General features: G+C 38.5%; 1 long non-coding RNA gene across 1 annotated transcript; it reads left to right on the forward strand.

Annotated features, from left to right (window-relative positions):
- The first annotated feature begins 10,939 nt into the window (after window positions 1–10,939).
- On the forward strand, window positions 10,940–11,122 carry LOC126752731 (uncharacterized). Its single transcript, XR_007666030.1, has 2 exons — window positions 10,940–11,039; window positions 11,083–11,122. It is a non-coding gene; the product is annotated as an uncharacterized LOC126752731 (long non-coding RNA).
- The last annotated feature ends 831 nt before the right edge of the window (window positions 11,123–11,953 follow it).

Raw genomic sequence — 11,953 nt, forward strand, 5'->3', positions numbered from 1 at the left:
TACAGATCATGCTTTTCGCTGATCTTGCCATCTAGATGAAAATATGTAGATTATCGAACAAAACGGCGCTTATTTGAACTAAATCCGATCACTGTAACACTTTTTATAAAGCATCGAATAAAGAGCAAAAATGCGGAAGGGAGATATTTGACAACCTAATATAAAAATTTTGTGAAGAAAATGCGGAGAATTGTTAAAAACTTCAAAGCCAATGAGCGTGCTCATAGCTTAGTCTATCTTAGCTTAGCACTCATTGCTCGGCAACCAGCTCATGTGCGGTTGCGAGATCCTCGTGGAACAGAGAGGAAGGTAAGATGTTTATTGAATTACTTGCTCTTAATAAGGTTCAAATATGCGCTAGACGTTTCAAATACTTTCTTTTGGAATTACGTTGTGTTTGTAAAGGAAAATATTCCTCCAAATAACTTTTACTAATGGCTAAACTTGGAGTTACGCTTATTTTTATTAATTTATTTTATAATCAATTTAGTGTTCTTTTTTCGTAGAAAATTAACCCGTTCGCTTTACAAGTTCTTAATTTTGCAAAAAGTTGATGGTACGCTATACATCGCCAATAGTTATAGGTGCATTCATATCTAATATATCACTCCATCTTTTAATTTTTTCATTTCAGTACCCACCGGTGGAAGCAGAAGACGAGGAACACATCCAATCCATTGGAAAGATCAGGTAGACCTGGCTGCACTTGGAGTCATGAATTGGCGCCAAATAACGAAAAAGGAATCGACTGGCGCACTGTTGTTAATGGCTTTAACTACGTAAGCGGTGTCTACGCCAATAAAGAAGGAGAAGAAGATAGTCTGATAGCAAGTTTTTTTAGAAATCTATAGTTCACGTAAGTATATTCTCTCTTTAAAATTCAAACTGAAGACTGGTCAAAAGGGAGAATAGCAGCAAAAGTTCGGCCTAAAACTAAGTTGGGACAAGATTTTATGTGGTGGCATTCCATATAGTATACAAGGTGCGTTCCAAAGTATGAATCTAGCGCCCCCTGTTGGCGCCATCTATATGTCGACTAGAGCGTTAGAATTTGCTGTCTTTATCGATTGTCCAGTGAGAACTTTATGACATTTCATTGATTGGAAGTGAAGTTATTGCATTTTAAGTGTCAGTATGTTTGTGTTATCGGTGCAAAATGAGCTTCGAACAAAGAACAACATTTTTTTTTTAAACTTGGTAAAACTTTTACCGAAACGTTTCAATTGATGAAACAAGTTTGTGGCGATGATTGCCTATTCCGTAGCAGAGTGGTTTCAACGTTTTCAAAGTGGTCGTGAGGACATAAATGGCGATCAACATGTGGGCCAATCAAAATCCGTGATCACCGGAAACTGTGTGTGAATTCATCAAAAATCACCCGAAATCATCATGGAAATTCATGGAAATGGAACTGAATATTTCCAAAACATCGATTCATCGCATTTTGGCCGAACATTTGGGCTTACTAAAGACGACCAAAAATTGCTCAGAATCCCACATTCGAAGGACGATTATTTGACCAAAAATCACATTTTAACCATTAACCACTCTCCGTATTCACCTGATATGGCACCGTGCGACTTCTTCCTTTTCGAAAAAATGCATTTGCCCATGAAAGGAAAGCGTTATGCAGACGTAGAGGCCATTCAAGAGGCTTGCACCGGCATACTGGCAGCCATACAGGCCAACGAGCTAAAACACTCATTCGACATGCTTTCGGACCGTGCAAAAAGTGGTATTGAAGCAGAAGGAGACTATTTTGAATAAAATAAAATGATTTCGCCGAAAAAACCATTTGTTCAGTTTTTTTTTTTTAAGTCCTGTTTACTTTGGAACGCACCTTGTATATGAATATTTGTAAAAACTCTACTTGTAAGCCACAAATAAACACTTGTGTCTATTAGCAAAATAATTAATCAGGCTGCGCGATAAATCAATCATGTCACAGTGCAATGCCGCCAACACAATTACCATAAACGCAAGTTTGATCGGCGGCAACAACAACAGCCATAATTACCACAAATTGTTGCATAAATAATATGACAAAAACAGCAACAACTTCACGGTTGTTAGCTAAACGGTGACAGCGTCAACGGAGTCGAAAACTCATTTGCAAAGAAATTGACTACTTGATTAAAAGTATGCATACGAAAACACAAAAACAAAGATACGAGTATAAACAACAAATTATTATCTATTTAGATTATTGGTATGGACTGCATGGCCATTAGTTTATTTGGTGCGGCAATGGTGGCAACGCCGCGTCATTCCAACACATCACTCAATAAAATTTGACGTTTGAGTGCAAATTAATCGCGCAACGGCAGCGATCACGACAACTCCATCGACAGGCGTATCCATAGAGCGATTACGTCGACGAACGAAAAGAGGTATATAGTTGCCATAGTTGTAGTTGTTGTGCTGTCGGTGTTAACGCTAAAGAGTTGCTGTGTACGACAGCCATAACTCGGACAGGCAGTTTACAGCCGCAGTTGCCTTGGCACTGTCGGCGAACGGGACACAACTGTCAAACTGATTTATGCAACGAGTTGTGCAACAAGCTGACAGCAGCAGCGATAGCAATAACACTACTACAGCTGACGGCGAGTAGACGATGCGTGAAAGTGAGCAATTCGCAATGAAAATGTCGCTAAGCACATAATATGTATGTATGCGCCCGTCAGTTTTCTAAGTCGACGTGCATAGTAAAGTGAAGTGAAAATTGATTTCGGAACACACAATGTCGATATCTTGCGAAAACTATCGGAATCAAATAGATTATCGATTAAAATAATTGATTCACAATATCGTAGATATTTATCGGGCATATTCTATACCAAAATTTTGGAAAATAATAAAATTATAATCTATGGTATTTTCTAGTTAAATCTATCAATAACTTTAAGCTTTTATGCTAGAAATTCGAACTATATTTATGTAATATTTATATCTTTGTGATAAAATGAAGTAAATGTATGTAGACTTCAGCAATGCAGTTTTTTTAGTGTGACTTAAGAAAGTAAAGTAATACCTAACCCATATTTCTGTCATGTGGCCATTGCCATTGTGTATTTAGTAGAGCTATGCCGACATTAAGTAAAATCACCAAATTAAAAAAAGATTTTTGTAAAACGAGACATGGTAGTTGTTCAGGCCAGTGCCTAATTTCTTATTACCAACCCTAGTGAGTATATAACAAACTATTGCCAGTTAGCTGTTGACATAAACTGCTAATAACTTTCACTCAACTGGCAATAGTTTCGTTAAAATCTCCCGCTACTCTTTACTCAATAGTTTAGCAAGCGTCTCTCCTAGTCACTTTTTTTCACTTTTAAAGAAGAAGGGAGATAATCGAAACGTGCACCGGCCATCATCACCATTATTATAAACAAGGAAATATATAACCATCTATTAATCATAATAAAGAACCAAACGTTTTTATTGAACACAAAACTTGGTGTTTTTCTATGAATAATATATTTTTCTTTTTTTCCTATTCTTAACGATCGACGCAACGTCCTCCCTGAGTGAGTCGTCGAGAGTTCGAGGATAATAAGTAGTCTTGCAAGTATTTGCTTACCTCGCTCATGACGGCTACACTTAAACTTCCCGCCCACACCAAATCAATAAACGTTTTTTCCTATATCGGTACAATCATTTTTATACTCACGCAACAAAGTTGCTAAGGAGAGTATTATAGTTTTGTTCACATAACGGTTGTTTGTAAGTCCTAAAACTAAAAGAGTCAGACATAGGGTTCTTCTTCTTCTTAATTGGCGTAGACACCGCTTACGCGCTTATAGCCGAGTTAACAACAGCGCGCCAGTCGTTTCTTCTTTTCGCTACTTGGCGCCAATTGGATATTCCAAGCGAAGCCAGGTCCTTCTCCACTTGGTCCTTCCAACGGAGTGGAGGTCTTCCTCTTCCTCTGCTTCCCCCGGAGGGTACTGCGTCGAATACTTTCAGAGCTGGAGTGTTTTCGTCCATCCGGACAACATGACCTAGCCAGCGTAGCCGCTGTCTTTTAATTCGCTGAACTATGTCGATGTCGTCGTATATGTATCTCGTACAGCTCATCGTTCCATCGAATGCGGTATTCGCCGTGGCCAACGCGCAAAGGACCATAAATCTTTCGCAGAACTTTTCTCTCGAAAACTCGCAACGTCGACTCATCCATTGTTGACATCGTCCAAGACTCTGCACCATACAGCAGGACGGGAATTATGAGTGACTTATAGAGTTTAGCTTTTGTTCGTCGAGAGAGGACTTTGCTTCTCAATTGCCTACTCAGTCCGAAGTAGCACCTGTTGGCAAGATTTATTCTGCGTTGGATTTCTAGGCTGACATTGTTGGTGGTGTTTACGCTGGTTCCAAGATAGACGAAATCATCTACAACTTCAAAGTTATGACTGTCAACAGTGACGTGAGTGCCAAGTCGCGAGCGCGACGACTGTTTGTTTGATGACAGGAGATATTTCGTCTTGCCCTCGTTCACTGCCAGACCCATTTGTTTTGCTTCCTTGTCCAGTCTGGAGAAAGCAGAACTAACGGCGCGGGTGTTAAGGCCGATGATATCAATATCGTCGGCATACGCCAGCAGCTGTACACTCTTATGGAAGATGGTACCTTCTCTATTTAGTTCTGCGGCTGGAACTATTTTCTCCAAAAGCAGGTTGAAAAAGTCGCACGATAGGGAATCGCCTTGGGGTTATATATACCAAAGTGATCAGGGTGACGAGTAGAGTTGAAATCCGGATGTCCGTCTGTCCGTCCGTCCGTCCGTGCAAGCTGTAACTTGAGTAAAAATTGAGATATCATGATGAAACTTGGTACACGTATTTCTTGGCTCCATACGAAGGTTAAGTTCGAAGGTGGGCAAATTCGGCCAACTGCCACGCCCACAAAATGGCGAAAACCGAAAACTTATAAAAGGTCATAACTAAGCCATAAATAAAGATATTAAAGTGAAATGTGGCGCAAAGGATCGCATTAGGGAGGGGCACATTCGGACGTAATCTTTTTGAAAAAGTGGGCATGGCCCCGCCCCTACTAAGTTTTTTGTACATATCGCGAAAACTACTATAGCTATGTCAGTCAAACTCTGTAGAGTCGTTTCCTTCAAGCATTTCCATATACAGTTCAAAAATAGAAGAAATCGGATAATAACCACGCCTACCTCCCATACAAAGATTATGTTGAAAATCACTAAAAGTGCGTTAACCGATTAACAAAAAACGTCAGAAACACTAAATTTTACGGAAGAAATGGCAGAAGGAAGCTGCACCCAGGCTTTTTTTTAAATTGAAAATGGGCGTGGCGTCGCCCACTTATATCTCAGGAACTACTTCACCGATTTCAATGAAATTCGGTATATAATATTTTCTTAACACCCTGATGACATGTACGAAATATAGGTGAAATCGGTTTACAACCACGCCTTCTTCCAATATAACGCTATTTTGAATTCCATCTGATGCCTTCTCTCTATAATATATAGTACATTAGGAACCAATGATGATAGCGGAATAAAACTTTACACAAATACGGTATTTGAAAAATATGTAAATGACGGATAATGAAACTTCGATTATCAATTTATCATGCGGGAGTATAAAATGTTCGGTGACACCCGAACTTAGCGCTCTTTACTTGTTTTTTTATTTTGTTTGATCTCCATATGTCAAAGTAAGTTTATTTGGCATCGAAAAAATTAAACAAGAGCTTTGCCTGAAATTTGGGTTTTAAATGAAACCTCGTCTATGGAATGATTGGCAAACTTATCAAAAACATAAGTATTAGAGTGACAAAAAGGATTCGGTGTGAAGGTCGTGAAGTCATCGAAAATTTGCCTCAAGCAAGCGAGTCTTCAGAGAGAGATTCATCAGAGAGAAAGCAGAGGATTTCAATATCCCGCATTTATCGAATCAACACATTTTAGTTAGTGTTTGGGTAAAAAGCGAATCAATGCTCCGCTCGTATCAAAAGACCAAAGACAATGTCGAGTGGATGTCGAAAAAGAGATACTTGCCAAGGGTTTATGAATATAACTTCGAAACTCTTAAAAAATCTATCAAATGACGCTCAAAAAATTAGTCAAAACTGAAAAAGCAAAAAGGTGTTGAAGGTCATTTTAGCCCAGGCTTTTAATATTCTTGTATTGGTTAGGGACATTTTAAAATCGATAATAAAGATTTGTATTAAAATATGTATTTTTTTTTCAGGCCGAGTCAGTTTTTATCAGACGGTAACTGTACTTATAAAATGTGTGAAGTTTGAAATGTATGCTCGAGGGTCGCATCGGGAAAGACTGATACTTTGAAAACATTTCCATATGAGGTATAAAGGAAAGAGTCAACCAGGGATTTGAGAATCATTATATTAGAGGTATGAGGTTAAACCAAGTCCACAAGTTCATGTACACTGCTAATCCACTTTAGGTTTACTTAATTTCAATAAGATATCACCCACAGATCAACATAAAATGTTTAAGGAAAATTTATGAAGATAATTCAGAGATTGAATAAGAGATGACTACCTTAAAGGCACTATTTTTGCAAAGTTCTATTTCTATATCTACCAAAGAAGATTTATTTACTGGTACAGTGAAGTGAAATGATCATATATATATGGAATTGATAATTGTGTTCTATGGAAAAAGGCTTGATTGTAGTCCGATTTCATCGGATTTTCGATTTTTGTGTTTGTAATTTATTTTCACAACTTAACATGGATATATAAAGGATAATGCTTTTTTGTATTTGGTTCAAATTAATCCAGACGTTTCTGAGATATAAAGTTTCAAAAAAAGGCGGGCGGTGTAACGACCATTGAACAATTTTTATGTTGATTTAATGTTTCTAGTTTTCCTCATAACCGTTATATGGCGGTGAGCGTGGTTACTAATTTCTACCATCATTCTTCGCAGGTTTGGTCGATTTGTCTTCAGTGACTCGTGGCCTAATAAGAGGCATGCCCCATTTAAAAAACTTTTAAACCACTGCTACCTGTCTGAACCTCGATGTTCTCTATCAAATTTCAGCTTTGTCTCTTAATTTGTGGCTTAATTATAGCACCTCATAAGATTGTTGCAATGCTTCGATTTCTTATGATGATCTGCTGTATCAACCCTCTTATGGTGAAACCTACATGTACCAAGATACATTAATATAACTCAATTTTTACTCAAGTTATCGCTTGCTATTTTTGAAGCGGACGATTATTGGTGGTAAACAATGCGTTACTCACGACAACGTCAAGCGAAACAAGAAAAAACGTTAACTTCGGTTACACCGAAGCTAAATACCCTTCACAGGTGCATTTCTGTTAGTAACTATGTGTTCAGTTTGTATGGAAGCTATATGCTATAGTTAACCGATCTGATCAATTTCTTCGGAGATTACATTGTTGCTTTAGAAAATAATATGTACCAAATTTCGTGAATATATCTTGTCAAATGTGAAAGTTTTCCATACATGCATTTGATTCCGATCGTTCAGTTTGTATGGCAGCTATATGTTATAGTGGTCCGATATCGGCCGTTCCGACAAATGAGCAGCTTCTTAAAGAGAAAATAACGTTTGCAAAATTTCAAAACGATATCTTAAAAATTGAGGGACTAGTTCGTATATATACAGACAGACAGACGGACATGGCTAAATCGACTCAGCTCGACATACTGATCATTTATATATATACTTTATAGGGTCTCCGACGATTCCTTCTGGGTGTTACAAACTTCGTGACAAACTTAATATACCCTGTCAGGGTATAAAAAAGTATTAGCGATTGGGTACGAATCGCTGTAAGCCAGCGCAATCGACGGCCAAGCCAAGATGAACTGTCAGGAAGTCAAGCTCATCCTCTATGTTCTATGCTCTCAATTCTCGGCTCTGAGCTCTCAACCATTGGACTATCCGAATTAAGAAAACGTCCTGTAATGACCAACCGTGATCAATAGCAAAGGAATTCTGTTCCATTAGGGCAACGCAAGGCTACACACATCGATAGAAACTCGACAGAAGCTCCAGTAGCTTGATTAGGATGCTTCTATACATCCACCTTATAACTTGAAACTGTAGTCAAGTGATTACTGCTTGTTCTTACCTAAGTAATATAGTTTTGCTGATAAAAAACTCGCCTCAAGAGAAGCTTATGAAAATCGACTGTCAAAGGGACCAAAAATTTATATGAGAGTACCACTCTGAAATTATGTTAAAAATGCCAACAAGTTATCGAAAAAACTGTGCATATTTTACCAAAATCGGATAGTTTTAACTAATTTAAATAAAACCTGCAATTTAATGCAAAAGCAATGAATAACTTTGTACTAGACCTTATAAATTAAATTTCGTTAATCTAAGCCTTATTAATTTTTTTTATTATTCCAAATTTTTACTTGCTTTTTATATCCAAATTATATTATAAATCAATTTTATTTATTGATCATTCTCTTCCATTACTCACAGTGGTCTACAAAATCGCCGCTGACCTACCCACGGAATATAGAACATATTATATCATTAAAATAACAATGTTGCTGGAATTATCGTTAATGCTTGAATTATTCAAGCAATATTAAATAAATTTTCTTACTGTCACATTGTCACTGACAGCTGTCAAAGCTGCAAGCACAATATCAGGCCACCCAATTGCTTAGTTTATTTCACAGTCTACACGTACCTGTATGTCAAGAATAGTTCACTATCCGCATTGCACATAAACTTCGTGTACTGCGAAATAAATACCTTTTATCTACGAAGTGAAGTGTCAAGGTCTACATTATATGACGCTTGGTTCGTGCGCGGCGTTGGCAATGCCATTTCACTTGTCATAAATCTGTCAACAAGCATTGCCATTAGTTGGCTTAACGCTTGGTGATTTAAATCTGTTTTGTTTTTTCATTTACTCATTTTGTTGTACGAGTATTACCGTTTTTATCGCGCTTTTATGCCGCTGATGGCGTGGCGTGTTGGCCGTAATTAGTTTTGTGTTTGCTGGCAAAGAAATTAAATAAATAAGAAATGTCTCAATTGCAACAACAAAAGGGGGCATATAAACACAGTGTGTGGAGTCGTCGTAAATTGCCATACCAGGAAATTTTCACATGCCATGTATAAAGTGTATTAATTTTCCGCGCGTTGCATTATTTGAATTAATAAATTCCAATTCGCCTATTTTGGTTGCTGCAACAGTATGAGTCATTTTTGTAATTTATTTCGTTGTTGGAGCGTGTTAAAGTTAATGCGCTTACCGTTGTTGTTGTTGGCATGAGCGCAACTAACATATAATTCATATTCATACACTTTGTTTGTTGTTATTGTTATAATTTTTCATAGTTCTTAGCAACTTTGTTAACACCTTGCACGCAACTGACACGAATGTCTTGAGCAAGAACAACAAATCTGCCGGGTATCGGCATAAATTGTAGCGCCATGGCGGCCGCAAGTCATAGCGGCCAACTCATTTCGCCTGTCAGCCAGGCAGTCGCTATCAAGCGAACTAACTATATATAGTACAACTTCAACCGCCCCTAACTAACTAACTAGCTCAGCTGTCGGCCGGCTGTGTGCTGAAGGCATGCATGCAACTTAACTGGCTTACTTTCAGCTAACCTTCTTGCCTATCTTTGCATAACAATACTCCACCTCTTCGCTGTACGTTTTAGCCACTGTTGTTGTTGTTGTTACCTTCGTTTATTGTTAGTGCGCGTGGAGCCGTAGATTGTTCCTCTTTATTCAGCGCATTGCATTTTTAATTTATTGCTACCTTTTTCCACCTTCAACTTATTGTGTGCAAATGCAACTGCATTGTACTTAAAATTTATTATTATTTATGGTTGGTTTTCGTGTTCCGTGGCGCAGGCGGAAAATATACGAGCGCACGCACGTCCATAAAAATTTAATAAACACAAACACACTGTAGTAAAGAAGAATGTGCACACGCGCATAAATAATGCCATAAATAATTTTAAATGCACATATTTTGAAATTTTTGCCAAATGCATAAGTCATATCCGCATGTAATCGGTGGGTTTTGAAATTATTAGCCTTTTGTCTAAACACACAGAAATATATGCTGGAGGTAATCAGAGTAAAACATTACAAACTGACGTTAAAGTAATCATGCCTTTCAAATGTAGTTGAAATTGTGGTTATTTTGGGAGCAATTTTAACTCTCTGGGTTACGTACATTTAAACTACAAGAAATGACACGCCAACACGGGGAAGTTTCACATAGAACTGTACCTTAAAATTAGAGTTTAGCAATTATTAACGGGTGATCCAAGTAGAGGCACTTTTTTCAATAGCCTTTTTTTGACAGATCACGCGTGAGTCGTTTGAAGGTCTCATATAATGGAAAGACTTACGTTTAAAAATCGTTCAACTTTATTACGAAAATTAACGTTTCGTAAAGAATATGCTACGCTCAACATACAGAGTTTGTCCGGAAAGTAATAGGACTGATTTTCTTTCGCCTCGACTGTATTTCGGAGCGTACGCGCGCCGACTGAATTTGGTAGAGGCCGTTCCTAGTTAACGAACGGGCGGCTGGTCAGTTGTTTCCGAGCGCCTGGAGAGTCGGCATTTTCGAGCGACGTCTTTCTGTGAGTGGTGCAAGCCGAAAATGCAGCATTCATTAGAGCAGAGGTACGCAATTAAATTCTGTGTAAAACTCGTAAATCTGCCACAGAGACGTTTAATATTAGGTTGCCAAAAAAAGTCTTGCGGTATTTTCGCTAGTTGGCGCTGAAAGCGCGTAGTTCTAGTTTTATTCGTCGCATCGGGTCATGCTATACCTTTTTGAAAGCTCATTTCACGCGCTAACACGTGTTTGATTGATTGTCGTTTCTTTTAAGTCGTTCGTGAGTTATAGCGCCGCAAACATGAAGCAAAATAAAGAAAAAAAACGGCATATTTTACAGTATACGTAATACTACGATAAAGGAAAAAATGCATCTCAAGCCGCCAAAAAAATTTGTGCAGTTTATGGACCCGATACAGTTTCCATTTCCACCGCACAACGATGGTTTCAACGTTTTCGTTCTGGAGTAGAGGTGGTCGAAGATGTGCCACGCTCCGGAAGGCCTGTCGTCGAAAATTGCGATAAAATCGCTGAATTGGTCGAAAGAGACCGGCATAGTAACAGCCGTAGCATCGGTCAAGAGCTGGGCATGAGTCATCAAAAATTCATTTCAATTTCAATAAAAAAAAATTCAATAAAAATACCGCAAGACTTTTTTGACAACCCATTATGATCCAGCAGTCTTACCTAGATGTTGCTTTAGCAAGAGGTGGTGTGTTCCTGTGGCACCAGGCCTTTTTGGAGGGCCGGGAAGAGGCTGCTGATGAATACTGGAAGAATGAGCAAATTCAAAGTGAAAACGATGCTCATTGTCTTTTTTTGACATCAAAGGTATCGTTCACCATGAATTTGTTCCTCCTGGACAAACCGTCAACGCCAAGTTTTACGTGGAAGTCCTCAAGAGACTCAAATAAAAGGTAAATTGGGCTCGACAAGACATCGCAGCCGATTAGAAGTTGCATCACGACAACGCCCCGCCTCACACGGCTTTTCTTGTGAACAGCTACCTAACGATGATCAGCATCCCAACGCTTCCGCAGCCGCCCTACAGCCCAGATGTGGCCCCACCCGGACTTTTTTTGTTTTCTTGCCTGAAAGGGCCGATGAAAGGGGATCCAAGCAGCATGCACCTCGGCTTTCAAGGCTATTCCGACTAATGTCTTCCGTGACACCTTCAATACTGAAATCGCGTTGGCAGCGCTGCATCGACGCAGAAGGAGCCTATTTAGAAAGTTTTTAAAGAATTGTAACGCTTGGTTCAATAATTTTTTTTTTAAATCTACTCGTGCTACTTTACGGACAAAACCTGTATGGTCAACATAATCGGCCTACTGAGCGTACTATTCATTTTGGATAATATTCGACCAAATAG

The sequence above is a fragment of the Bactrocera neohumeralis genome, chromosome 3 (assembly GCF_024586455.1).
Source record: "Bactrocera neohumeralis isolate Rockhampton chromosome 3, APGP_CSIRO_Bneo_wtdbg2-racon-allhic-juicebox.fasta_v2, whole genome shotgun sequence".
NCBI lineage: Eukaryota > Metazoa > Arthropoda > Insecta > Diptera > Tephritidae > Bactrocera > Bactrocera neohumeralis.